Source organism: Gopherus evgoodei, chromosome 10, assembly GCF_007399415.2.
Source record: "Gopherus evgoodei ecotype Sinaloan lineage chromosome 10, rGopEvg1_v1.p, whole genome shotgun sequence".
Classification (NCBI taxonomy): Eukaryota; Metazoa; Chordata; order Testudines; family Testudinidae; genus Gopherus; species Gopherus evgoodei.
Window position 1 is genome coordinate 3,468,569 of NC_044331.1, and position 26,153 is coordinate 3,494,721.

General features: G+C 45.2%; 1 long non-coding RNA gene across 3 annotated transcripts in view; it reads right to left on the reverse strand.

Annotated features, from left to right (window-relative positions):
* LOC115659209 overlaps positions 1 to 26,153 on the reverse strand; it is a 230,583-nt gene that overhangs the window by 188,086 nt on the left and 16,344 nt on the right. For 2 of the 3 annotated variants that reach the window (XR_004002480.1, XR_004002478.1), the window contains exons 2-3: positions 20,452 to 20,615; positions 8,870 to 9,175 (exon numbers count right to left, since the gene is read on the reverse strand). This is a non-coding gene — a long non-coding RNA (uncharacterized LOC115659209). The remainder of the gene's footprint in view (positions 1 to 8,869; positions 9,176 to 20,451; positions 20,616 to 26,153) is intronic. The other variant, XR_004002479.1, reaches the window with a different exon arrangement.

Sequence of the window (26,153 nt, forward strand, 5' to 3'; positions counted from 1 at the left end):
GCACTGGCATCAGCAGCCCTGATCATGGGTTTTCATTCCACAGCTGATGGTGAATAATGTGGCGAAGAATTGGTTTGGTTTTTTTTGGCCAGAGCTGGTCACAGCTGACTGCAACCATTTTATAGATGAGAAGAAAGTTTTGAAGACCTCTCATGGGTCATACCCAGTTAGCCACGTTATGCCTATTTATGTTTCAGGGATGCCACAGGTTTATATCTTTGTCATTACATATTGCTAAAAAAAGGTGTCTCCTCTGAGTTATGAAGTCAGAAGAGGGGCATTAAGAGCAGCTACTTGTGCAGATTCAGATTCAATCCTAGCCACCTAACCAAAAATAATAATTATTTCTCTGTCCTGCAGTGCTATTTCAAGCCACTACAGCGAGTGCAAATATTCCACATTCCACACAAAAGAATGATCTGCAAGTGTCAACCACAGCAATGCAGTAACCACTGAGAATAACAATTATACTGGTGCAGGAATGCACTCCTGCCTCCCAAACTGACTTTGTTAGTGTGGGGAACTTATCTTGAAACTGTGATGCTGAACTTTTCTATGTACTTCTCTTTTAAAATGCTAGGAACTAGGTTTGTCTGCAGATCACAGCAGCCATTTTGTTCTCAGAGTTGCTGCAGACTGTTAACAGAGGGGAAATCCACACTGTGCACTCTCGTAGAAATGTTACCTCTGTCCTTTCTTGCTGTGTTCTCTCCCTTTTTCCCAAATCCAATGTGTGTGAATCTGTTTTTTCCAGAGCTGCTAATTTGAACTGACCCAATTATTCACAGATTTTAAAGCCAGAAGAAACCATTGTGATCATCTGATCTGAATTCCTGAATAACACAGGCTATTGGGCTTCCCTGAATCAATTATTACTACTACAATTGCTGTGATTGAACTCAAGCATGTCTTTTAGAAAAACATCCAGTCTTGACTTTAAAAATGACCATTTGATGGAGAATCTACCACAACCCTGGGTAAGTCATTCACTGGTTAATTACCCTTACAGTTAAATAGACTAGTTATGCAGTGAATTGTGAGTGTTGTTATTTCACCACTGAAGAAGAACAAAGAATTACTGTAACAGCCCATCATCACATGAGTCCTCATCCTATTCCTATCAGAAACAATTGGAAAAATGCAATACCACACAATCTTACTCCATGGTTTAGCAAGAACAAAAGTACACGGTACCAACCCAACATCACATGGGCTCTCCTGCAATCAGGAGGTGAGACAGCAGGTCATGTAGACATACCCAAGTTTGCTTCAATCAAGCTAAATCAAAGGTAGTTTGAACAATAGCAGTGAAGCCAGGCAGCAAGGACAGTGTGGCTGCGCAAGTGTGTACGCAGGGTCCTTAGTGAGCGGGACTACCCCACGCAGCTAGCTAGATTGGGTACGTCCACGTGTGCTAGATAATATTTAGTCTTACTTTGAGTTCAGGGGACGGGACTAGATGACCTCTCAGGTCCCTTCCAGTCCTACCATTCTATAATTCTGTGTGATTGCAGTGTAGACATAAGAACATCAGAACAGCCAGACTGGGTCAGACCAAAGGTCCATCCAGCCCACTATTCTGTCTTCTGACAGCGGCCAGTGCCTGGTGCCCAGAGGAAATGAACAGAACAGAGAATCATCAAGTGATCCATCCCCTGTCACCCATTCCCAGCTTCTGGCAAACAGAGGCTAGGGACACCATCCCTGCCCATCCTAGCTAATAGCCATATCTATCCAAAGACTCCTACTTAGTCCTCTCCAAAACTCACTTTGAATGTCATCCAGTCAATATGCTGAGCTGAGTTTCTGCGTCAAGGCCAGGTTCATGAAACAAAAACCATCAGAACAGCTCAATTTTAACCCTCCCCTACCTCTTGATGCAGCCCCCCTGATGCAGTGCAGCTGTCCTTCCATGAAGCCCTCCTGGATACTCCAAGAATGGCTGCATTTTGAGGTTACAGGTGCAAGCAACACAATGATTAGATTTGAAATGGCCTTTTATTGTTGAAGGTGAGAGAGGGCTTTGAGACAACTTGCAGCACATTTACCCACGTGTGTGTCTGTCTGTCTGTCTGTCTTTTCGCAAACAGCTTGAAGAAGGCAGCAGGACCTGTGAATCAAATCAACATCTTGGAAAGGGCTGTCATAGGGGCTGCGGGGGGGAGGATCAGCGAAGAGGGGTACTTAAACCCATGCCTTTTCTTTGGCTGCAATTTGTGACTCCCATCCCCCTGCCTTGAACAGCTGCAGAAGAGAATCCCCTAAAACAGTGTTTCCCAAACTTGGGACGTCGCTTGTTCAAGAAAGGCCCTGGCAGGCCGGGCCAGTTTGTTTAGCTGCCACGTCTGCAAGCTCAGCTGATCGTGGCTCCCACTGGCCGCAGTTCACTGCTCCAGGCCAATGGGAGCTGCAGGAAGCGGCACAGGCCAAGCGAAGTACTGGCCGCCGCTTCCACCAGCTCCCATTGGCCTGGAGCAGCGAACCGCGGCCAGTGGGAGCTGCAATCGGCTGGAACTGCAGATGCAGCAGGTAAACAAACCAGCCTGGCCTGCCAGGGGCTTTCTCTACACAAGCGTCAGCCCACGTTTGAGAAACACTGCCCTAAAAGGCTAGAGTACTAGAACAGTGAGTGACGCCCAATACGTTCTTTGGGCTCCTGTTCTGCTCCTGCGACTCTGCTCTGTTTTGGTTTGTTAACCAATTACCACGGAGAGTGGGTCTCGAGAGTGGGTCTCCAAAGTGAGTAATTATTGCCTACAAATGTTTCATGCCCTGGCTGCATTACTGCTGTCTGCACACCCTCATTTTCTGTCCATTTCTGGGGACTGGATCTTGCTTTTCATTAAAGCTTCCCCCCACTCACTATTCTTCAGCTTCTTCCTCTAAGTAAAGAGCATTTTACACTGTAGAGCTATTAGCTTCCAGCAAGGTACATTGGGAGAGTAAATAATGGAAAGAGAGTACCGCAAATGGACAACAACGCTTTTCAAATGTTAACAAAAGGGATACAAAATAGCATGACTCTTCTGATAGCGCATATATTTGTCTTGGGCTTTAGATGCAAGAACATCATGGAAAATAAAGACAACACTTTCCTTTATACCATGGGACTTTTTCTTTTCTATTGATTCATTGTACAATTCTCAGGTTTGCACATGGAAATGGAATGCAGTGTTTCAGGACATTTAGACTCCGTTGCACTACTACAATGAATACATTAAAATGCCCTTTTGTACTATCGCATTTTATGACTCGTTGTCGGTGTTCTCATCATCTCATAATTTATAGAAATGGTTTGTTAGCCATGCTTGGCTTCACCACAAGCTAGTAAATTGAGGTATTTAATTAAAAATAGCAATTTACCAGCTTTGGGCCCAATTCGGAGGAAAATCACACATCATTTAAGCAGAATTTTCATATAGTTTACTTGGATAAAGTACAGAGAAGACTTTAACAGAGCAAATAACATTTTTTGGCAACTCATGAAGCTGTTTATCCTCCTCTCCAAGCACATTATTGCCTCTCTGTTAAATTTCCAAAGGCTATACGATACACTTCCCCCAAAAGTTGTGGGCTCCAGCTCCAAAGAGCAATGAAAGCTGGTCAAAAGACAGGATTCCATAAGTCAAGCTCCACCATGCACAGACTCTGATATAAACAGACTAGTTATGCAGTGAACTGTGAGGATGGTTATTCCACCATTGAAGAACAAAGAACTACTGTAACACCGCATCATCACATGAGCCCCTGCTCCTAGTCAGATAGGAAGTAACTGGAAAAACGCAATACCACACAATCTTACTCCATCATTCAGCAAGAATAGAGGTAGACTGTACCAAACCAACATCACATGGCACCTTCCGTAGTTGTGGCAAAAGTCATAGGGAAAAAAAATCACAAAATCTTGTACCGAAAAATGTCTTCCCTACTTATTTTCTTCTAATATCAATGTTATAAGATACGGCCAACGTTTGCAGCTATACAGTTCAAGCTAAAATACAAGAAAAACAAATCTCTTACTTACAGGGGTCAAGAGGCACCCAAACCCTGGTTTATACAATACCCTATCCACCATCTGGGACACTAGATCAGAAACCTGAACTTACCTAGGAAAAACGGTATGAGGGAAAGCTTATGGGTGTCACCTGTCAAAAGTGGTATCCTGCGCATGGTGTCCTGAATGTCTGATAAAAGGGTGGGCAGAAAATCAGGTACCAGGGGACATAACGTCTCCGCAAGGGGCACCATTCCTCTACCAACAGGACGCTGCTGTCGATCTGGTAGAAGGAGCATTCATATAATTTTGTCTTCTCTTTGTTAGGCTTCTGGAAAAAGGCATTCTGTGCTAATAGGAGACGCTGGTTTTAGAGGCTAACAGATCTTGGAGCACCTGCTGCAGAGCTTAATTTGTGATGAAAGAGCTGCCGGGGCTCTAGCAATTTTTTTTATTTTCATAACTGACGTGGCAAGCCCCGAGATGCCAGGGCTATGAACTGCCATGCCCAGAAGTGCCGGGGCTTTGAACTGCCAAGCCCAGAGCTGCGGGGAGTACGAGCTCTCAAGCCGGAGGTGACAGAGATCAGCCCTGGAACAAATTAAGCACTAACCTGTTGAGACTAACGAGAACATTGGCTGTATGGAAAGCTGTCATTCTATCCAGGCAATGCTGATTATGCTCATGAGATCCAGCAAGTGGAGTGTTGAGGTTTTGGACAAAATGTGGAGAAGGAAATACCCTGATTCCAGAGGAAAGCAGAACTGACTTTAGGCACAAAGTTTGGTTTAATCCCAAATATCACTGCACGAATGGTTCCTTGATAACTAGGTATCTCACAAGCACAGGCCAATTTCCATTATCATTACCCACGAGGCTACTTGTGGGGTGGGGAAAAAAAACCCAAACAACTCTCTCAGCCTCCTCCATGAGTTCAAACAGGAAACGGGACAGACCTCGGATTACCAAGGTGAGGATCCAGGCAGAAGCAGAAGATCCCATCAAAGGCCTGGATTTTGTGACTGCTCTTGGGAACTTAAGAGCTATGAAGGAAATGATCCAAACCCCACTGAATTCAATGGGAGTCTTTTCAAGGACTTCACTGGGATTTGGAGCAGCCCTGTGGGTGGATGGGAAGTTCACGGAAGCCTGAAAACTGTCATTTGAACCCGAATGGAGCTGAAGCATCAGCCTTTGCAGAACCCTCAAAGAAAAGGCAGTCAATTCGTCACTGAGGTCTCCTTCCAGTCCGTTGTGCTGGGATGTGCCCTGGTACCCATGCTGCTTCCCTGACAAAACACAAGCAGCTACACTTCACTGGACAGGTAGCCTTTGATTAAGGAAGGGGCCCAGGTTGAGTGTCCTACATGCTCCCTGGTCTGCTCCAGGTCCTGCTCTCTCTGACTCCTGCATGTGTGTGCAGTTAGGAGCGAAAGACGCATGCAGGTGGAAACACAGATCAGCCCCCACAATATTTCCATTGTGGGGAAAAATTAGCCCCACACCACGAGACCAGTTCTGCCACCCTCTGAAAGTGATGGCTCCTGAGCACATCCGAGCCCAGCAGCATGCAGGGAGTTTGCCCAAGTGCTGGGGTGTGGGACCCAGGATCTTCCCCAGGGCCCCAAGCCTGGCTGCAGCCACTGTGGGACCCGTCAGCCTCTGCCCTGCCTGAGCAACCAGTGCCTGAGCTGCCTAGCTCCAGGAATCAGGGTCCCAGGATTTCCCCTCTCCTGGGCAAGACCAACTGGGGGTGAGGCCAGCTCCTCCTGCCTATGGCGCTGAGGAGCTCCCAGTGGAGGCAAAGGTACCGAGCTGTTGTTCCTGGAGCTGGGCAACACGGGCCTTGGCTGCCCAGGTGCGACTGGGACTAGCAGGTCCCAGAGCAGCTGCAGTTGGTCTTGGGGCCCTGGGAGAGCCAGGCTCGGGGTACCGGCCCACTCCCTGCACGCTTTTGGGCCATGTGCCTGGGGTCACCATTTCCAGCAGCTGCTTCTCTGTCTCTGACCAAGGAGGGGGGCTGGGCCACCTGACCCCTGCCTCTTCTCCCTCCATTGCACCCTTGTTGAACAGGGGCTCAGAAGACCTAGGATCCATTCCTGGCTTTGCCAATGGCCTGCTGGGTGACCATGGACAAGTCCCTTCACCTCCCTGTGCCTCCATTTACCCAGCTGTAAAACAGGGACAATGACGCTCCCTTCCTTTGAGACATACTTTGAAATCAAAGGTGAAAAGGTGCTGCATAAACGCTCGTCATTATTATGGGTGTCTCGCAGCATCTCACCCAGTCTTGTAAGTTCCTTCAGGCAACCGGCCCATGCACTTCACTAGCCATGGAAGCATGCACCATATATGCTCTACGGAGGCGCACCTGTGCGCTTGGGGAAATTCTCTACAGTACCAACTCAGAATGAACTCTTCAACCTCCCATCTCTTTGGTAAGAAAGCGTTAATAGTTTTCAAACCAAACAGAGTGGCAGTGGCAGTTGATCATGGGGGATTAACTCCTGGACATGGGGGATTAAGCTCCAGGTAATCAGCAACCTTGGCTGTAAAATGTTTTTTTTTTAACGGTTGGATTTTTATTTAATTATTTATTTTAGACTAGGAAAAATCTATTTTGTTTTGGCTTGTTTCAACTTTCCAGTAACATAAAAGCCAGTGGAAGGGGATTTTACTCAACTTCCCTCCCCCTCAAAACTTAAATAACATTACCTTTGGGGAGAGTCAAACATGCCTATGTTAACCCCCAAGGGAAAGTTCCAGAGTGTGATGCACATGTAGGGTTATAATGGAAACTATTTTTCCTTTTATTGCTACCGAGCATGACCACTGCCACTATAATTTTTTGTCATACTGGTTTTTAATAACATCCAGCCCTATATTGGTCACACAGGTGCAGAGACATGCAGGACTAGATACAAATCTGTAGATTACATTTGAGCCTTAGCAATGTAACATACCAGTTCATCGTCAGTTAACAAGTACAAGACTTGTTTTTCAAATAGCTGTAAAGCTCAAACAACAGAACCAAGTAACACATGAAAACACCACATGCAACCACTTAAAGGTCAATTAATATCAGAGGGGAGGCCTTGTGTTGTTGAATTTTGCAGAAAGAATTATGGTTACATTTCCGGCACACTGGCTGACGTTTACTATTGGGTGTCATCAGGAACATTTTAAAGCTGTTTTGATCCAAGTTTCTTTTATCAACTTCTAATGAATTAATAGAGGACAGATTTTCATAATGAGACCCCTATGTCTGAAAGACAAAGCTACAGTTTTTGGCCATACTACCGATATAATTTGGGATATTTAGAAAAATAACTATGGTATAAGATTCATGCCTTTAAAAAAGCCGACACCATTCATTGTAAAATAAACCTCTTGTCCTATGCAGCTTGTGGGAGTAAGTTAGGCCCTATAAAAGTGATGAGGCAATTTTAATTAAATCTTGATCGCGTGTGTTACATCTGGTATGTAGATAGTAAGCTCTCTGGGGCAGAGACTGGCTTTTTGCTTTCTGTTTGTACAGCACCCAGCTCAATTGGTCCCGGTCCACAACTCGGGCTCCTAAGTGCTATGCTGATGCTAATAAATAACAACAATCACAGCGTTCCTCTTCTGCTTGTGCAGTGCTCCTAGAACTCATTAGCCTGGCTGGAAGCGTACGTCTTTCTGCTGTGTGAAGGGACCATAAAAGCATATTATATTCACCGTTAAGTAAACAAACTCTGGAAACTGCCTTTGATTGATTCCATGCCACCATCTGCTTTGAAGGAGGAAAAAACCCTTCTCAGCCCCTCCTCCCTCCAACCCCGTGAAAATATTCTAAGGTTAGGAGCTGGCAGCGGCTCAGCATGGTTCAAAACCACCTAGTTTCCTTTGCGGTTAACAACACAGGAAAACGTCTAACTTTCATAGAAATGTTGGAGGCTTATTTGGTTCACCCATCTGGTAGCCAGCCTGTTCGGTGAAAATGAAAGATATACACATGCAAATATTCACAGTCTGCTTCCAAGATCTAAAGAATTTTTATGATGCAACCACAAAAAGAGGTTATTTAATGTTGACAATATGCAGCAGAGCAAAGGACTAGAACGCTGCATATGGTAACTTATGAAAACGAGGACTCCATGCCCTCCCAGAGCCATGAAAAGCAGACGTCACCTTGAAGACTTTTTGAGCTGTTTAGCTGGTAATGACTGGGGGGGAAAACCCACTTGTGTGACAATATAGCTTGCCACACAGCCACAGCAATCCTAGTCGGTTGCGAGTGGCACTGCAGGATCTCACTACATGATTTATTTGTCTTTGCATGGTCAATTCAAGTATGTCTACACTGCAGGCATGGGGTGAGAGCAGCCCCACATGGAGCTTTAATCGAGCTAGTTCGGGTACCAGCGTGGTGAAGCCGCAGCAGGATAGGAGCCAGCATGGGCTGGCCACCCAAGCCATTACATTGAGCCATTCCCCAGGGTTCTGGGTGGGCTTGTCCAGCTCAGGCTGAAGCCCGTTTTACCACAATTTCACTGCTCCAGTATGTGAGCTAGCTAGATTAAATACACTGTGATTGCAGTGTAGACAGACCCTTAGCTAGATTCCACTATGCCATGTTAATCTGAAGTAATACCACTAAAATCAATGGGCTGGATTCATCATTGTCCTAGGCCCCCTTGTGCCAGCTAGCATAGCACAAAGTGGCTGTACTGCAGCCTAAAGTCCCCCCACTCAGGAATATCATATGCCAGGCACAGAGCGGTCTCCATGGCAGCCCTGGATGAAGAGGCCAATCCAGGGGCGTGTGGAGAGGGTTGGAAGAGGGAAGGGGCACACTGGGGACCAGGTGGGGTGTGATCAGAGCATACTTACACCCTGGCAATTCTGCGCCCTGGTGATGGCTCACGAGGGATGCAAATCAAGGGCTGAGGAATGCTTTAGTAGTCCATGTCAGAAGCCAAGCTTGCAGCCCCAGCCCATGAATAAGGCTAGGAAAAGCCACTCCCACTTTCTCCACGCACTGGCTCAGGGATAACTTGGACTCAGTGGTGCTTCTGCAGATTTATACGGGTGTAACTGAAATCCAGTGTTGGCTCCGTCTTCCCTTTGAGCTGACCAAGCACCTTTGTGTCTCTAACATCGTTTCAACTGGCACGTTCTTCTTAGTAACACTTTTACCTGTAGTTCAAAGGGGAAAACCCAACACTGAAAACCTTAATCGTTGGTCAATGTCTGGTATTCAAAGAGGGCGCATAAAATCTCAGTTGCATTGGTCTGGGAATCTCATTCATACGGTCAACTAAAACAAGACAGCCCTTCTCATAGTGGCCAGTACAAATGACATAAGGACACACTGCAGTCAAACTTCAAAGCGTGTCAGGTTGACCCCCGCAACTGGGAAGCAACAGCCCATGACAGAGAAAGGTGATGGCAGTCTTGTCATGTTGCTGTTAGCCACTTTAAAGCAAGGCACATTAACGCCTTATGTGAAAAACGTGACCAGTGCAAAACAAAGATACAGGGGTCTGCAATGGTTGTGAACAATCTCGTCTTTCTGACACGTAACTGTGTTTGTGGGTTCCCGCTTTGGTCTGACCTCTCATGTATGTGCTCACCTATAGAATTTGCTGAGTTCTTGTATGTCACCATAGACATGAGACTCCATCATCCAATGAATAAACCAGCCTTGCAAAACTCTAGCTGCCCATTCACCAGCAGAAGAGGGGCTTGTGACTCAAGAACCTCAAGACACCAAGTGGCAGAGGGCACAGGGAGCATACGGATAACAGGAATCCCCAGGTCTGGCATTTACATTCTAGTTCACCAAAGGGGACCATGTAAGGTGTCTCCTGAAAGCCTGTATCACACTGGTCATCATATCTTTGTGAAATGTATGTGTGGAGACTGGGGAAGGAACTATGTCTAAATGTGGGGCATTATGTTCCTATGGCCTTGTAGTTAACAGCAGGTCACTCAGAGGTAGGTGCCTTGAGACAGACTTCTTCAAACAGGTGGTGGAAGACACTAGCTGATCATTGCGTGTCGGGCGTCTTACAATAGAAGTCTATTAGTATATGGAGTCGAATGCTAGGGAAGAGCTTGTGGGGGACTGTAGAAAGAAAATGAACTAGAAGAGATAAACAGGGGGGCGGGGGGGCGGAGACGACAACCTTGTTTTCAGATGAAGATTTTGAAGGTCTGAGCTGATATAGCTGGGGTGCAGTAAGATGCCCTGGCATCCTACATCTGGGAGGACAAGCTGGCAGCAGGCTTGATCTCATGAAAGAAGGGTCTCAGCCTCCTGGCTGAAAAACGTGGTCAGAAGGACTTTGGTTGAGCAGGTCCTTGCCAGACAAGAAGGCATCTTGCTAATTTCATTTTCTAGGTAACCCTTTGTTTCCAGCATTTTGATTGCTGTCATTTGAATCTCTGTCCTTCATTAAATAGATTTGTATATCGAGAAAGCAAGTATAAGTGCCGTGCGCTGAGTAGGGCTGCGTTTAGAGGTGTCATTAGTTTGTGGGGCTGGTCATTCTGTGAGTGACCAGTGGATAGGGGGCTGGACGCTGCAGGGGGATGCTTGGGGGGCTCTGGGGCTGCAGTGTGCTTATCGCTAACCTGCAGAGAGACAGCATGATGCTCCCTGGGCTACTCCGGGATCATCCCTGGGGTATCCAGGCTGTGAACGGACTACTTGAGTTACCTGTGGCTGGGGAAGTCAGGGAAGTGATCCCTGGCAGGCACAGATAAGCTCCTGCTCGCTAAGAGCAGGTGGTAGCAAGGGGCCTCACAGCCTGGGTTCCCCAGGGGGCATCACAGGGTGGGTAAAGGTTTTTGAAAGGTCAGTAAAATAGATTTTGTGCCTGCGCTGGTAAATTCTGCTGGTGGTTTTGCAAGGCTGGAAGGAGCCTGGGGTGCGTGAGATTGCAGTGAAGAACATTATGCTGGCACTGTGCTGGACTGAACCCCCATTTCAAAGGCAGGACCAGAAATTCACAGAGTGTACTTCAGCTACATGAATGCAAAAACCTCTGCCTTACAAGCAGTGACGCAATGCCCAGCAGTGCAAAACAGACCATCTTTAAATGCTCCTCACCCCAATACAATTTGATTGCTTAGGCTGAGCTTGCTGGCTGCCTGTTCCTGTTTTGCAGCACTGCTGTGGGAGTATCGCGAGTCTCATACACACACAGAGGAACACACAAAAATAACACCTCTATTTGCCTGAGAACACAAGCAATCTTGTCGCTGGCTGGTTAAGCAGCTGGACATCACTGTAAATCTAACGTTTATATGGACTCTCACATAAAACGATACTATTTTAAAGAACTGCCTGGTGGATGATATAGAAACTTCTCCTAATAAATAACAGCCTGGGCTGACCTTGGGAAGGCATGCCAGCAAGCGTATCTCAGTGTTATTTTAAACCCTCCAGTGAGAACAATTTTGATTTGATCTATTTTCAGCTGCTACAATCCTGGTGAGTAGATCTTGCTGCAGTTCTGGATCAGCACAAACACCGTGTTCCTGGCGAGATGGGAGCGGGAATGTGCTCGCCCTTTCCAGAGAAGGCTTTATTTTCACAGAAGGTGCAATCCCCATGCACAGCACCCAGCTCGCTGGCATCCCCATATGTGCAGGTATGCAGAGTAGGGTGGCTAGGGACTGGTCCAGATACCCTAATCCCTTCTTCCACATCTTCACAGAGACCATGGAGTCTACTCCGGTCCATCCACAAGGCTGAGCAGTGGCTGCAGAGAGGCTCTGAACATGCTCCATGGCATAGGAGGAGGAGTCCTTCCTTGCCTTCCAGGAGGGCCACAGTGCACGGTGCAGTTACTTGGCCTCTGCTGGGGTGAAGATCAGGCCCTAGGTGTCTCTGCTACCTAAGCACACAATAGTTCTGACACCAAGCAGGTAAATTTGAACACACTGAATCATTGCAGAGACAAGCCATTCTGGTATCAATTTGTCATGGTGTCTTACCTTGAATGGGTGCAGCCTTGTTAAAAACGTGTCCAACGTTAGGTTCAACCTTGAGTGCTCTTGAACACGGGGGAAAATTTCAAGCTAAGACAAGGTTTAGGTATCAAATCTTTGAAAAGCAGGAGGACTTTGTTTCTCAGCAAACTGACTGCTCAGGGCTGACTTTACTTTTGCAGGTGATGCTGCTTTGTGAGAGTGGATGGTGTGGGCTGGCAAAGATAATACTTTCTGAAAGGCCAAGAAATGAGGAGTTTAAACTAGGTCTGTTACAAGACCTGCCCTTGGATTTTCTTAATCGGAAGCTGGTTTGTAGCGGAGCTTTAAACAAAATCTCCACGGAACAAACTCAGTAATTAGATAGGTTTAGCACATAGGGACGGTTGTTCTTGTTGTTTTAATAACATGCTGGTTAGAATCTGAGCAGTTTATACTTTCCAAGAGATGACAGTTGTGAATTTCACCTGCTCAGCAGCTATCCCGGCATCCTTAGCATTTTGAAATCTCATCCGTGACCTCCAAAACTGATTATCCGATGATTCCTTAAACGTATCAATGAAGTGGCAATCAGAGACACTTAGGTTCTGTTTCCTGATGCTTCTTCAGACACCACATGTACTTTCTGCTACTGCTAAAATTAATTACCTCTCCCTCTATACCGAGCACCTCAATAGATTATGCAAGATTTTTGCCTGTCATCAACAGCCTTAGAGAAAGAGAAAGATGTTTGAATTAACAAAATATTACTGTGATATTCTCCCTGACAGCACAGAAGCAATAATATTTAGTGAGTAACTGAGTTCCCTTTAATAATTTAGTAGCCTGTAAAAACCTTGCTCATGCAGCTGACTCTGAGAACAAAATATTCAAGCTTTGTGCATCCTAAGCTAAGACAAAAACGTGCACAAACACAATAAAGGAAAATTAGAGGTTTAAAAATATGTTTAAAAAGCAAATCAGGAACCCAGCCTGTATCAGGTAAGAAACGGGCCAAAGAAATTGTTGCAACTGTGGCAAAAAGTTTCCCATGAGTTCTTTGTCTCTTCCCCAAGAACAGAAAGGAAAGGTCACAGTAAGCCATCCTAAAGCTTGCTAAATGAGTATGGGGAATATGCAGAGCTGACAGGGGAGAAGATAATACACAGCACTTGGATAAGATGATAGGCACCATAGACCTATGGGGCCTGATCCAAAGTCTACTGAACTCAATGAGAGCCTTTCCATTGACTTCTTTGGATCAGACACCTGGGGCCTCTGCATGCAGTTTGTGAGCTGGGTAATGGGTACTTCTCCCTGGAAAGCAAAGCTCTTGAAGAGCTGACAGCCTCGAAGGGTTACCCGGAGAGGCCAGGTGAGTAGATAAAAAGGTCCAGAACAGACCCCCTGGCCAAACCCCTGGCTAGCCTCAACCCAGCCTGTAGAAGTGCAGGCACAATTTTCTGCACTTACATTTCTGAGTGAGGAAAACCTCAGACTTAAGACACACAAAACCGGTGTCCTCTGTTACAATCCTAGCAGCAATACATCCAAGCAGCTGGAACAGACTGTCAGTGGTTGGTCGGGTGACCAGACAGCAAATGTGAAAAATTGGGATGGGGTGGGGGGTAATAGGAGCCTATATAAGAAAAAGTATCAGAGGGTAGCCGTGTTAGTCTGGATCTGTAAAAGCAGCAAAGAATCCTGTGGCACCTTATAGACTAACAGACGTTTTGGAGCATGAGCTTTCGTGGGTGAATACCCACTTCCTCAGACATGCATCTGAGGAAGTGGGTATTCACCCACGAAAGCTCATGCTCCAAAACGTCTTTAGTCTATAAGGTGCCACAGGATTCTTTGCTGCTTATATAAGAAAAAGACCCAAAATCGGGACTGTCCCTATAAAATTGGGTCATGTGGTCACCCTCGTGGTTGGACATGCCTGAGTGGGCCATTCCAGAGCTTTGTCAGCTGGTATTATTACCAGCACTGGGTGGCATTAGGAATTTGTACTTTCTCCACCCTAGCAGATGAAGGTCACCAAGAAAAGTGTTTATTTGTCAAGAAACATTCCATTAAAAAATGTAGCCTGTTAATAATGCATCAGAGTTACATTATACATGTATGTCTCTCTCAGGACATGCTCTCAAATGATGGCAATCTCAGGGAAGCAGTGTTTGCTAAAGGCTGATGTACAGTATGATGATCAGGTGAGACACAGTACATCATGGTGCAGCATAAAGGCTTTATCAGTGTGCATTTGGGGATTATTTTATGTAACTCTACTTACTCAATATAACTCTGTCCCCCTCTAGTGATTGGGCTGCAGAGAGGTTTATTAGTCTGATCCAGCCTTGAGCTGATTGACCCAAGACTTTCAGCCCAGGCTGTAGAGACAGAAATTTAGACTCAGAGGTCCCAGCTTTGATCCCCACAGGGTGTCACATTATATTTATTAGTAATTATTTCTCTTCTAATAGCACCCAGAAGTCCCAAAGAAGACCCAGGCCCCATTGTGCCTTATACCTTTTGGGGATTGGAAACTCTCAGCCACCCAAAGATATAAAGTGCATATTTCTAGCCCTGAGCGATCTCACGATACTGGATTTTACACCTGTCACTATCCAGAATTCAATATTGCCCCTCTGCACTTCAGGCAGGAGTAATTTTTGTGCCTGAGAGGGTAAACGAAGACATTTTTCTCTGGTAAGTTGTTGTAAAATTGTGGTCATTTTTAAAGCTTCTCAGTGGTTTGCATTAGTTCCAGCAGCATGCAGGTGAGACAGCCGAAGGTGCACGGTAAATGCATGTTATTGCATGCGTTTTCCCACATGGTTCTCAGCACCACATATGTGGGATAGATTAGAGTCTGTCCAATAATAGAATATGTCTGATCAATTCACCCTAAAGGCCTCTTTCCATTAGGAAGGGCAGGGGACTGAGGTGAGATCCATCCACCTTCAGTCTCCAATGATCACTGAGTCAGGTTTTATGGAAGGTCTCAATCTCTGCAACGACCAATGCTGGACACAGACAATCAGTTGTTTAAGTTAGCATTTTTACAGCTGGGAATGCTGAGTCATTAAGGCACGTAATGTGTCAGAATGCATTTCAGAGCATCATTGGAATTCCTCAGCCTCTTGCACAGTTTGGTAAACAACACAGGCTGAGGAACATACCTTCCAGCGGAAGGAACTCTCAGTAGCTTTCTGGAAGGAAGTTTGAATGAAAAAAAGCTCAGTTTCTCTGACAGAGACAGAACTATTAAAAGAAAACGTAGACCCCTGAACATCTAGACATCTAGACAACATCAAAGAAGAAAACCAGATGAAAACAGATTCATTTGCCTGAGAGAAATCTCAGCTCTTTGATATGCTGCTTTCTCCAAATGCACGTTCACTGTGGATTGAAATGTCTGCAGGCTGGAAAACTGTTTTGTCTAAAATACATATTGGCAGAGGGCATTCTGAAGAGAGGTTTCTCAAGAAAAGGGGAATTGCACAGAGGCTTACAATAGCTGGCTTTCTATCTCATTGTCATGCAGGGAAAAAACCCAAATCCATGATGATGAAAACTAGATTCTTTTTTAGATAAAGTGATGCACAAAAGCGACATCAGTGCTTAGCGTATCAAAGGACTCAAAACCAGAGGTTCTGACAAGCTAACAGAGACGTACACTGCCTGTGATTCCTTTGGGCTTGTCTTCACTATCGGGAGATCGACACGGCTGCAATCGATGCAGCAGGTGTCCATTTAGTGGGTGTAGTGAAGACCCGCTAAATCAATGGCAGAGTGCTCTCCAGTCGACTCCGGTACTCCAGCTCCCCGAGAAGAATAAGGGAAGTCAACAGGAAAGCGTCTCCCATCGACACAGCGCAGTCAAGACATCGCGGTAAATTGACCTAAACTATGTCAACTCCAGGTTATTCGTGTAGCAGGAATAGCATAACTAACCCCAGTAGTGTAGACAAGGCTGGAAACCAAAATGAGAAATCCACTCCAACATCTTCAGGTCTCAAGCTCAAGCAAACATCAGGATGGACAGGGTGATGGTCATGGAGAATTTTTCTTGCTGTGTTTCAGGAGGACGATGCCATGACAGGAGCTGTGCTATGCTGATTCAGTCAAACTGCCAAAGTTTTTATAGATAGTCCCTTCATCCCTGCCAACAGACTAGATGGCAACCCTAGCAAAGATGCTGAAGTGTCTGAGAACTGCCCGAGAATACAATGCCAGCAAAATACCCTGGGTTTTATGAAGTAGTGAGACTCTCATTGCTCTCATGATTCCCACTGCTGTCCACTGGTATGGGGGGCACTCAAGACCTTGCAGGAGTGAGAGCTATGGAAGCTCTCAGATTCAGTAACAGCTGACATTTATTGTGGACATGCCAGCTTCGAAGAGCCATTTATCTTGCTAAGTGACTTTGAAACAGAGAGACAGGTACTACTCATAGACTCATAGACTCAGACTCCAGGACTGAAAGGGACCTCGAGAGGTCATCGAGTCCAGTCCCCTGCCCTCATGGCAGGACCAAATATTGTCTAGACCATCCCTGATAGACATTTATCTAACCTACTCTTAAATATCTCCAGAGATGGAGATTTCACAACTTCCCTAGGCAATTTATTCCAGCGTTTAACTACCCTGACAGTTAGGAACTTTTTCCTAATGTCCAACCTAAATCTCCCTTGCTGCAGTTTAAGCCCATTGCTTCTTGTTCTATCATTGGAGACTAAGGTGAACAAGTTTTCTCCCTCCTCCTGATGACACCCTTTTAGATACCTGAAAACTGCTATCATGTCCCCTCTCAGTCTTCTCTTTTCCAAACTAAACAAACCCAATTCCTTCAGCCTTCCTTCATAGGTCATGTTCTCAAGACCTTTAATCATTCTTGTTGCTCTTCTCTGGACCCTCTCCAATTTCTCCACATCTTTCTTGAAATGCGGTGCCCAGAACTGGACACAATACTCCAGCTGAGGCCTGACCAGCACAGAATAAAGCGGAAGAATGACTTCTCGTGTCTTGTTTACAACACACCTGTTAATGCATCCCAGAATCACATTTGCTTTTTTTGCAACAGTATCACACTGTTGACTCATATTAAGCTGTGGTCTACTATGACCCCTAGATCTCTTTCTGCCATACTCCTTCCTAGACAGTCTCTTCCCATTCTGTATGTGTGAAACTGATTGTTCCTTCCTAAGTGGAGCACTTTGCATTTATCTTTATTGAACTTCATCCTGTTTACCTCAGACCATTTCTCCAATTTGTCCAGATCATTTTGAATTTTGACCCTGTCCTCCAAAGCAGTTGCAATCCCTCCCAGTTTGGTATCGTCCGTAAACTTAATAAGCGTACTTTCTATGCCAACATCTAAATCGTTGATGAAGATATTGAACAGAACCGGTCCCAAAACAGACCCCTGCGGAACCCCACTTGTTATACCTTTCCAGCAGGATTGGGAGCCATTAACAACTGCTCTCTGAGTACGGTTATCCAGCCAGTTATGCACCCACCTTATAGTAGCCCCATCTAAATTGTACTTTCCTAGTTTATCTATAAGAATATCATGCGAGATTGTATCAAATGCCTTACTAAAGTCTAGGTATATCACATCCACCGCTTCTCCCTTATCCACAAGGCTCGTTATCCTATCAAAGAACGCTATCAGATTAGTTTGACATGATTTGTTCTTTACAAATCCATGCTGGCTATTCCCTATCACCTTACCACCTTCCAAGTGTTTGCAGATGATTTCTTTAATTACCTGCTCCATTATCTTCCCTGGCACAGAAGTTAAACTAACTGGTCTGTAGTTTCCTGGGTTGTTTTTATTTCCCTTTTTATAGATGGGCACTATATTTGCTCCCTTCCAGTCTTCTGGAATCTCCCCTGTCTCCCATGATTTCCCAAAGATAATAGCTAGAGGCTCAGATACCTCTTCTATTAACTCCTTGAGTATTCTAGGATGCATTTCATCAGGCCCTGGTGACTTGCAGGCATCTAACTTTTCTAAGTGATTTTTTACTTGTTCTTTTTTTATTTTATCTTCTAAACCTACCCTCTTCCCGTAAGCATTAACTATATTAGACATTCCTTCAGACTTCTCAGTGAAGACCGAAACAAAGAAGTCATTAAGCATCTCTGCCATTTCCAAGTCTCCCGTTACTGTTTCCCCCTCCTTACTGAGCAGTGGGCCTACCCTGTCCTTGGTCTTCCTCTTGCTTCTAATGTATTGATAAAAAGTCTTCTTGTTTCCCTTTATTCCCATAGCTAGTTTGAGCTCATTTTGTGCCTTTGCCTTTCTAATCTTGCCTCTGCATTCCTGTGTTATTTGCCTATATTCATCCTTTGTAATCTGACCTAGTTTCCATTTTTTATATGATGCCTTTTTATTTTGTAGGTCACGCAAGATCTCAAGGGTAAGCCAAGGTGGCCTTTTGCCACATTTTCTATCTTTCCTAACCATTGGAATAGCTTGCTTTTGGGCCCTTAATAGCGTCCCTTTGAAAAACTGCCAACTCTCCTCAGTTGTTTTTCCCCTCAGTCTTGATTCCCATGGGACCTTACCTATCAGCTCTCTGAGCTTACCAAAATCCACCTTCCTGAAATCCATTGTGTCTATTTTGCTGTACTCCCTTCTACCCTTCCTTAGAATTGCAAACTCTATGATTTCATGATCACTTTCACCCAAGCTTCCTTCTACTTTCAAATTCTCAACAAGTTCCTCCCTATTTGTTAAAATCAAGTCTAGAACAGCTTCCCCCCTAGTAGCTTTTTCAACTTTCTGAAATAAAAAGTTGTCTGCAATGCAGTCCAGGAACTTATTGGATAGTCTGTGCCCCGCAGTGTTATTTTCCCAACATATATCTGGATAGTTGAAGTCCCCCATCACCACCAAATCTTGGACTTTGGATGATTTTGTTAGTTGTTTGAAAAAAGCCTCATCCACCTCTTCCACCTGATTAGGTGGCCTGTAGTAGACTCCCAGCACGACATCACCCTTGTTTTTTACCCCTTTTAGCCTAACCCAGAGACTCTCAACACTTCCGTCTCCTATGTCCATCTCCACGCTGTACCCTCATCACAGGCCTAAAGAAATGACATGCTATGTCTTGATTTAGAAGGTGCACTTGGGAGAAAAAAAGTCAGTCATGAGTACTATGCTAATAAGTGGCAAAACAAGGGGTAAGAGGCACCTTCAAAGCACAGTCAACAAACAGACCGTATTTGTTCATTAGTGGCATGTCTTGAACATGTGTATGCTCCATGCTGGCTGTGAGCAGAGTCTGGCAAGCAGTGTCAGGTTTATGCAGCCTTTAATGATTTTTAGATATCTCTGAGGAATCCATAAGAAACACACACACATGCACTCAAGCCCCTACACAATCCTAACCCAAATACTTATTTAAGCCCTTGATTTTAAAACCCACCTCTGTTTATTCCCCACCATAAAGTATGTGGTTGATGGAACACTGACACACAAACATCTGGGACTCATCTCAGCTCTTTTGTTGATCAGTGAGTCAACAGAAGGTGTGATGAGAGCCAGATGTTAGACTATACCAATACATCATAAGTGGAGTGGATTACAGTAAGGGGACAAATAAAGAGGAAGGCCTGTGAGACTATGTGGAGACCCTGGAGGCCTTTAAAACTGATTTTAAAAATCCATTTCCCTGGATTCTGAAAGAATTTTATTGAGTAGCATTAACATAAAGCTGGATGTTTGTTGCTGCAAGTGCAGGCAACATGGAACCAGGACTTCAGGAAGGAATAAAAGCCCTTATTTCCGGAAAGGGGTAATGTTTGCCAGTTCCCCAAATCTAGCTGGAACAAGTCGCAATCACTGTCTTTATAAACAGCTATCGAATTCAACACCAGGGGCTTTCTATGAGTTCCACATGGTGGGTGAATTATAAGCATAAAAAAAAGACGTACAAGGCGCAAACACATTGGGGATCAGATGGACGTTAACTTCCAGTCTGGTGGGTTGTTTTAATAAATCATATTCTGGCCCATCAAAATTTCAATGAATCATTTTAGCAAAGCGCTGTTAACCCCAAACATAGGCAGATTTTGCCTACCTGACCTCATACACACTTAGCGGTTGTTGCCACTTTGAGTATGATCACCCTGCCCTTCCCGTCCCCTGAAAGGAGTGCAGAGGAGTGTTACGCCTGGCTACTGAAGCACTGTGCTCTCTTCATTCACACTGGCTGCCCTGACCACTGGGAGTGCTTGGTGACCTGGGGTGGAGTTTGCTGAAGAGCTCAGCACTACCCTAACCCTGTTCACATTGAAGTCACATGGAATAGTGAGCAATTGTAGTGGATTGAAAGACAAGAGACTCAGACACAACAGTACTGGCAAGCTAGAGCACAGAGTCCCAGTAACCAGACAAACTCTCAGGGACAGCACAGCTTCTGATTTTCTATTGTCCTTTCACTAAGCATGCACTCACTCTAACCCAAATGTATGCTGCAACTTACCCTGCTGGTTGTTCTAGGAGCTGTAAGCCTTCAAGTCTCGGGGACAAGGGATTCTTCCCAGCAAACCCATTATAAAAACACCTCAATCAGTAAATGGAGGAACTGGAAACTTGGCTTTTTCCTCCATGTGTGACAGGGCTCATCTTTGCCAAAAAAATAGGAATCTGTGCAGATGAGATAAAGGAGAAGCTCCATTAGCTGGTAACAATAGTAGGATTTTATCCTCGATGTGGATCAACCACTAGAGGGGGACACAACACACGCAGCATATAACATATACTCCATAGGCTTGGTCTGATTGGCAGTACACACCAGCATCTTCTACTGAAGCCAACTGTACCCGTTACTATGCTGCAAATGCCAAATGGAACTGGCTGCTAGAAGAAAACATTAGCTCAGCTTTAATAGAGACTAAAAGGAAAGAGTTATCTAAGACAGTGGAGTGATTCTACCAGCGTGAAAGAGATCCTTTGGAGCAACAATCCCCAGCCCAGGATGAGACCTGGATTCAGGAAACCAGCCCTATTCAGGACAGCAATTAAGCATGTGCTTAACTTTAAGCATGTGGGCTTCAGTCCTCTTGAAGTGAATGAGACTTAAGTACATGCTTAAAATTAAGCACCTTCTCCACTGCTGTACTGAATAGGGATAGACTTCATCACTAAAGTTCAATTTAAATGATTGCCACAGATTGGCGCTTATGCCAGGGAACTAGGAAAGACATTCAATATGTTTGTTACACAGACAGGAAGAAAACTTGATAAGCAAAAATGGCCAATAGGTAGTTTATTGATATATAAAAGCATCCCAGGCAATATCTGGGGGGAAGAGCCATAGATAAGGCTGTCTGCATTTCTCAAAACTTTCATATCTATCATAAAGACAAACATTTTTATAAACTCTTAAAATATAGTAATAATAGTCAGAAAAGTATTGATCTTTAAAGGTCAGTTTCCTGCATTAAGCACGTCCCAGAAACATTTATAATTTTCTCCATTCGTATTATAGCAACTAATTTCACCTTTTTCCCTTTGAGTCATTCTCACGCAGGGGACTGGGTTAGAGAGGGTTATGACTGGTGGTTTCATTTAAGTCTCTCTCAGGCGGGAATTTATAGCTCGAAAGAAACGCCTCACTAGCTGCACGGAATGATGACATACATGGCCAGGTTGTGCTGCTGCTGCTGCTGCAGTCGTGCAAGGCGGGGCCATAAGGGGAACAAGCAAGAATCCTCCCTCCTGTTTTCACAGCTACGCAAGGGCCTCTCACAGTGGCCATCCCTTTGCTCTGGGAGGAGAAGGGTCTGCTCCCCCTGGAGAGTCAATCACCGAAAAGAAGGCAGGGTCGCAGCCCTGCTCACCCTCCTCCAACATCATTCTGGGTCACACTCCTCCTTGGCTGGACACGGTTCCACGCTGCTCACAGAGCAGGACTGTGATATCAAAGCCACAGCCTGACCCATAATAAAACGCAGTGACCTTAATGGCCTGGGCATCTCCTGCCAGCTATTCTGCTGTCAGGGACAAGAGCGACCAGGAATTTTGCTCTACTGGAGAGTGCTGGGAATTTTTGTATCCCCCACTTTCCAACCACCCCTGAGCAGGGATACCAGGGCTTCGGCCTCAACGCCGCTGGGATCGCAGGGGACTCAGGGATGCCCAGAGCCAGCTCCTGCCATACATGCAGGGCGAGGACCTCCCACAGCACAAGAGGAACAGACAAATTCTTAGCAGGCCCTTTAAAATCTTGTGGGGATGGGGAGTCAGGGCGGGAACTGCCACCAAGAGCCGCTGTCCAGCCACTTCTTCCCGGCCTGCCTGCTTCCAGCCCACGGAGCCCGATCCCAACAGCTCCCAGCAAAGGGGCTAGTGCACTGGGAAGGTGAAAGGCAGAGGCCGCACAGACAGCACCCCTCCCCATCCTGTGCTCTGCCAACCCACAGCCACCTGGTTCCTGTCTCCTCCATCCTTGGGTGCAGATGGAGCATGAGGGCCTAGGCGTAGGATACTGGTGGGATTCAGTTTACAGCTTGAATCCACTTTTCCCGGTGCCTCCTTGAAGAGCGGATTTCAAACGGAATAGAACATTGCCGCAGGATGATGTTTTCCTGTTGCTACATGAATGTTGAGGCTAAATCAAAACATTAATCGGATGTAGACACTGCAGCAAATGCAAGATGCTCTTGTAAAAACAGGAGACATTTGTTCAGTGACAGTCTCCTGTTCCAAGGGTTTAGTTCTACTCGACCGAATAATTACAAAAATAAAAGCAGAGCCATACATTAAAAGTATAGCAGGATGTCCCCCCGGTCCCCTTTTCCTTGCGCTGTACGGTTGCTCAGTGCACTGTAATTGAACAATTGCATTCTAATTAGCTTAGGCACTAAAGGATTGATTTGTTCTGTGCTTCCATCAATGAGAAACCAACTTGTTCATAAAAAAACCCGGCAGCCTATTAAAGTTTACTGCTGGGTACAGAAGGAGCTGTGCATTTTCCAAATGAATTAGGAAAAGCAGGGAGCCTTCTTCCTCCTGCAGACTAATATCGTCATTGTCTCCTTATTGTAGATATTAAGGGCCTGCTCTGATGAGGGACTGGGTACCTCCTGAGAACAGGTTAGCTCCTTCAAGCCCTCTTGAGTTCAACATTGCAGAGAGGTAATCAGTGCAATATCTACGGCCTTGTGGTCAGTATACCAGACTGGCCCTCAGGACTCTGAGGGTCAATTCCCTGCTCTGGCACAGACTTCCTGTCCAGCCTCAGAGACAAGTCACTTAGTCTCTGTGCCTCAGTTCCCAGCTGTATGATGGGGAGAAGAGTGGGTGCTTCAGGGGGGCACTGGAAGGATAAATTCATTAACGATTGTCACATGCTCAGACATTGCAGGTTGTACAGGTACCAAGTCCGGATTCCTAATTTAGATTAAATTACCAGACACTTAACATAGGTGATAATCCCAAATTTTGCATCCCCCGTCAGTGGATCCTAGCAATCACCTTAACAAAAGCTTGTGGCACCTTAGAGACTAAGAAATTTACTCCTGTTCTTTTTGCAGATAAAGACTAGCACAGCTGCTACTCTGAAACTTAACAAAAACTCTGCACTGATTTTATTCACTTTCCACCATGCCTTCCCCTTGTACAATACATTTAGTCAGGAGCCAGCTTCCCTGCTAAGCAAAGAAATTCAGTGTTTTTTCTCATGCAGGCAGAGAAGACAAACTATTCTGAAATGGGTCCTCAGAACAAAAAATTGTAACATGAGACAGGACCTTGCAATTGGAACTAGAGCTCAGGAGCAGGTTAGTAAATTAAATCCAAAATAGCACTCCAGAGGGCATCATAAAATTTTGTTTCATTTCTGCCAGTGCTTACATAGCTCATGTGGGATTTCAACAGGGGATGTCAAACAAGAAAAACAGCGTATCAAACAGTTAGTTTTTTCTCTTTAATAACAAAGTTCATTGGAATTAAATTGCTGCGTTTCATACAGCTGCGGGTACACCTGATTCATGGCTGTTTACAATGGTTTTCGTTTTCCATCTTTAAAAGGACTTTGTGTCAACGAAAAATTCCTATACTGATAAACAATATCTGCTACATTAATTGTACAAAATATATTAGAATACTGTAGTGATTACTCTTGGGCAAGATGCAATTACTAGTGCCCCGATCCCACAAAAACACATGCAAAACTTTACACGTGTGTAGTCCCATATACTTCAAGGACAGGGTAACTTTATACAAATGCCTGTGCACCATAAGGTCCTATTCGCTACCGTGATCACTAAGATCAGTAACTACAGAGAATAATCTTCTTTTAAACAGCATGAAACCTAGGCACAGATAAATTCAGGAAAGTCAGTGAAGACTTTCCTACCGTTCACTGTTCTTGAATACAGCCTGATTGAAAATGATTGCTAAGTAATAACAGGCCCTGGAACTATTCCAAACAAGCATGTGAATGGGTGACTGGAACAATAGGAAGTTAAGAAGCGACTATGAAAGATAGCTGTACTAGATACATTTTATTAGAAGGCTGATTTTCTACTCCATGATACATTCTGCATTTCATAGGCACCACTCTATAAAGCTTTGGGCCCTAACAAATTCTATTATCTACATATGCTTAAAAATAAACAGATTGCCTAAAGTCTTCCTCTCATACTCCACATTCATGATCCAAACATTTCCATGAATGTCATGAGTACCACATTTTCTCATCTTCACCCATAAAACAGGTAGTCCAGAAGTACTGCTATGAACCCAGGTGGGGAAAGAGGTTTTTGACTACAGAAACTCTGAGTTACAACAGAGGCCTAAAATATACATCCTTGATTTCAGATTATTTCTGATAAAGGTAAAAATTAAAGGAGAAAGGCAGGGAATTTAAAACTGATGACAGGAAAATACTTTTTCCCCCGACACACAAAATGCATAATTAGCCTGTAAAACTCACTGACAAAGTACCACTGAGGCCAAGAATTTAGCAAGATTCAGGAAAGGACTGGACCCTTGTATGGATAATCAGAACACCCAGAGTTATAGCAGGTTTCAGAGTGGCAGCCGTGTTACTCTGTATCAGTAAAAACAAGGAGGAGTCTTTGTGACACCTTAGAGACTAACAAATTTATTTGGACATAAGCTTTCGTGGGCTAGAACCCACTTCATCAGATGCATGGAGTGGAAAATACAGGCGCAGGTAACAGAAGGAATTTTTAACTGGCTTGCAAGGCTATAAACCCTCCTGCTTGAGGGGAGAATCTCTACTTGATGGAGTTAAGCAAGAAACTTTCCCTATGGGAAATTTATCCCATTGCTGCCCATTACAGGGCTTTTTGTACCTTTCTCTGAAGCAGCCGGTACCAGCCCTTGTTGGAAGACAGGATACTAGAGTAGATGGATCACAGTTCTGATCAAATATGGCTATTCACATATTCCTAAAAGCAGCCTGATCAGAGGTAAAGTAGTCCTGAGAGCTCTTGTAAGCTGTTCCTTTCAAGATGCAGGGTATGCCTGCACTGCAGTGTGACCCCGAGTTCTCCGCATTCGAGTGAGAGCAGTTGCAGTGTGACAACACTCAAGCTGCTCTGTTCACAAGGGTGTGGCACTCACATGTGTGTGGCACCAGTGGCGCTGAAACACTGTTTATAGTGGGGTTGCTGAAAGCCAGCTAGCCAAACTGTCAAGCTGTGGTCCCTAAACTTTTTACCTCACAGTCCCCCTTACCCCTGTCTGCGCCCCACCACCCCCAAAAGCTGGGGCCAGGAACAGGGCCATGATTCTGGAAGGGAGGAAACATGGACGGGGTAAGGGGGCTGAGGCTAGGACCACAGCTGCAGGCAGATGCAGGGCTAGCAGCCAGGACCCCTGGCATGGGGCCGGCAGCCGGGACCCCACGTTCAGGTCCAGGAGCAGAGCCCCGGGTGTGGACCCCTAGTTTTCGTGCCTATGTGTGGCACTAGGACTTCTGGGGCACATCTCCCTGATTCTTAAGGCTGCAGTAAAATTAGTCGCTCTAGGAATTCTTTCCCAGTGAATTGTGGGAGAACTTGTCTGTCCTTTCTGGTACGTGGTTTTCTCTGGTATCATGCACGGAGGATGCCATTTTGCAGAACGTGCCACCCTGCCTCTGCCTTTGTGACCTCACCAGGCATGTGAGGTCATGGTAGTGGGGGCAGGGACAACCGAGGGGCCATCCTG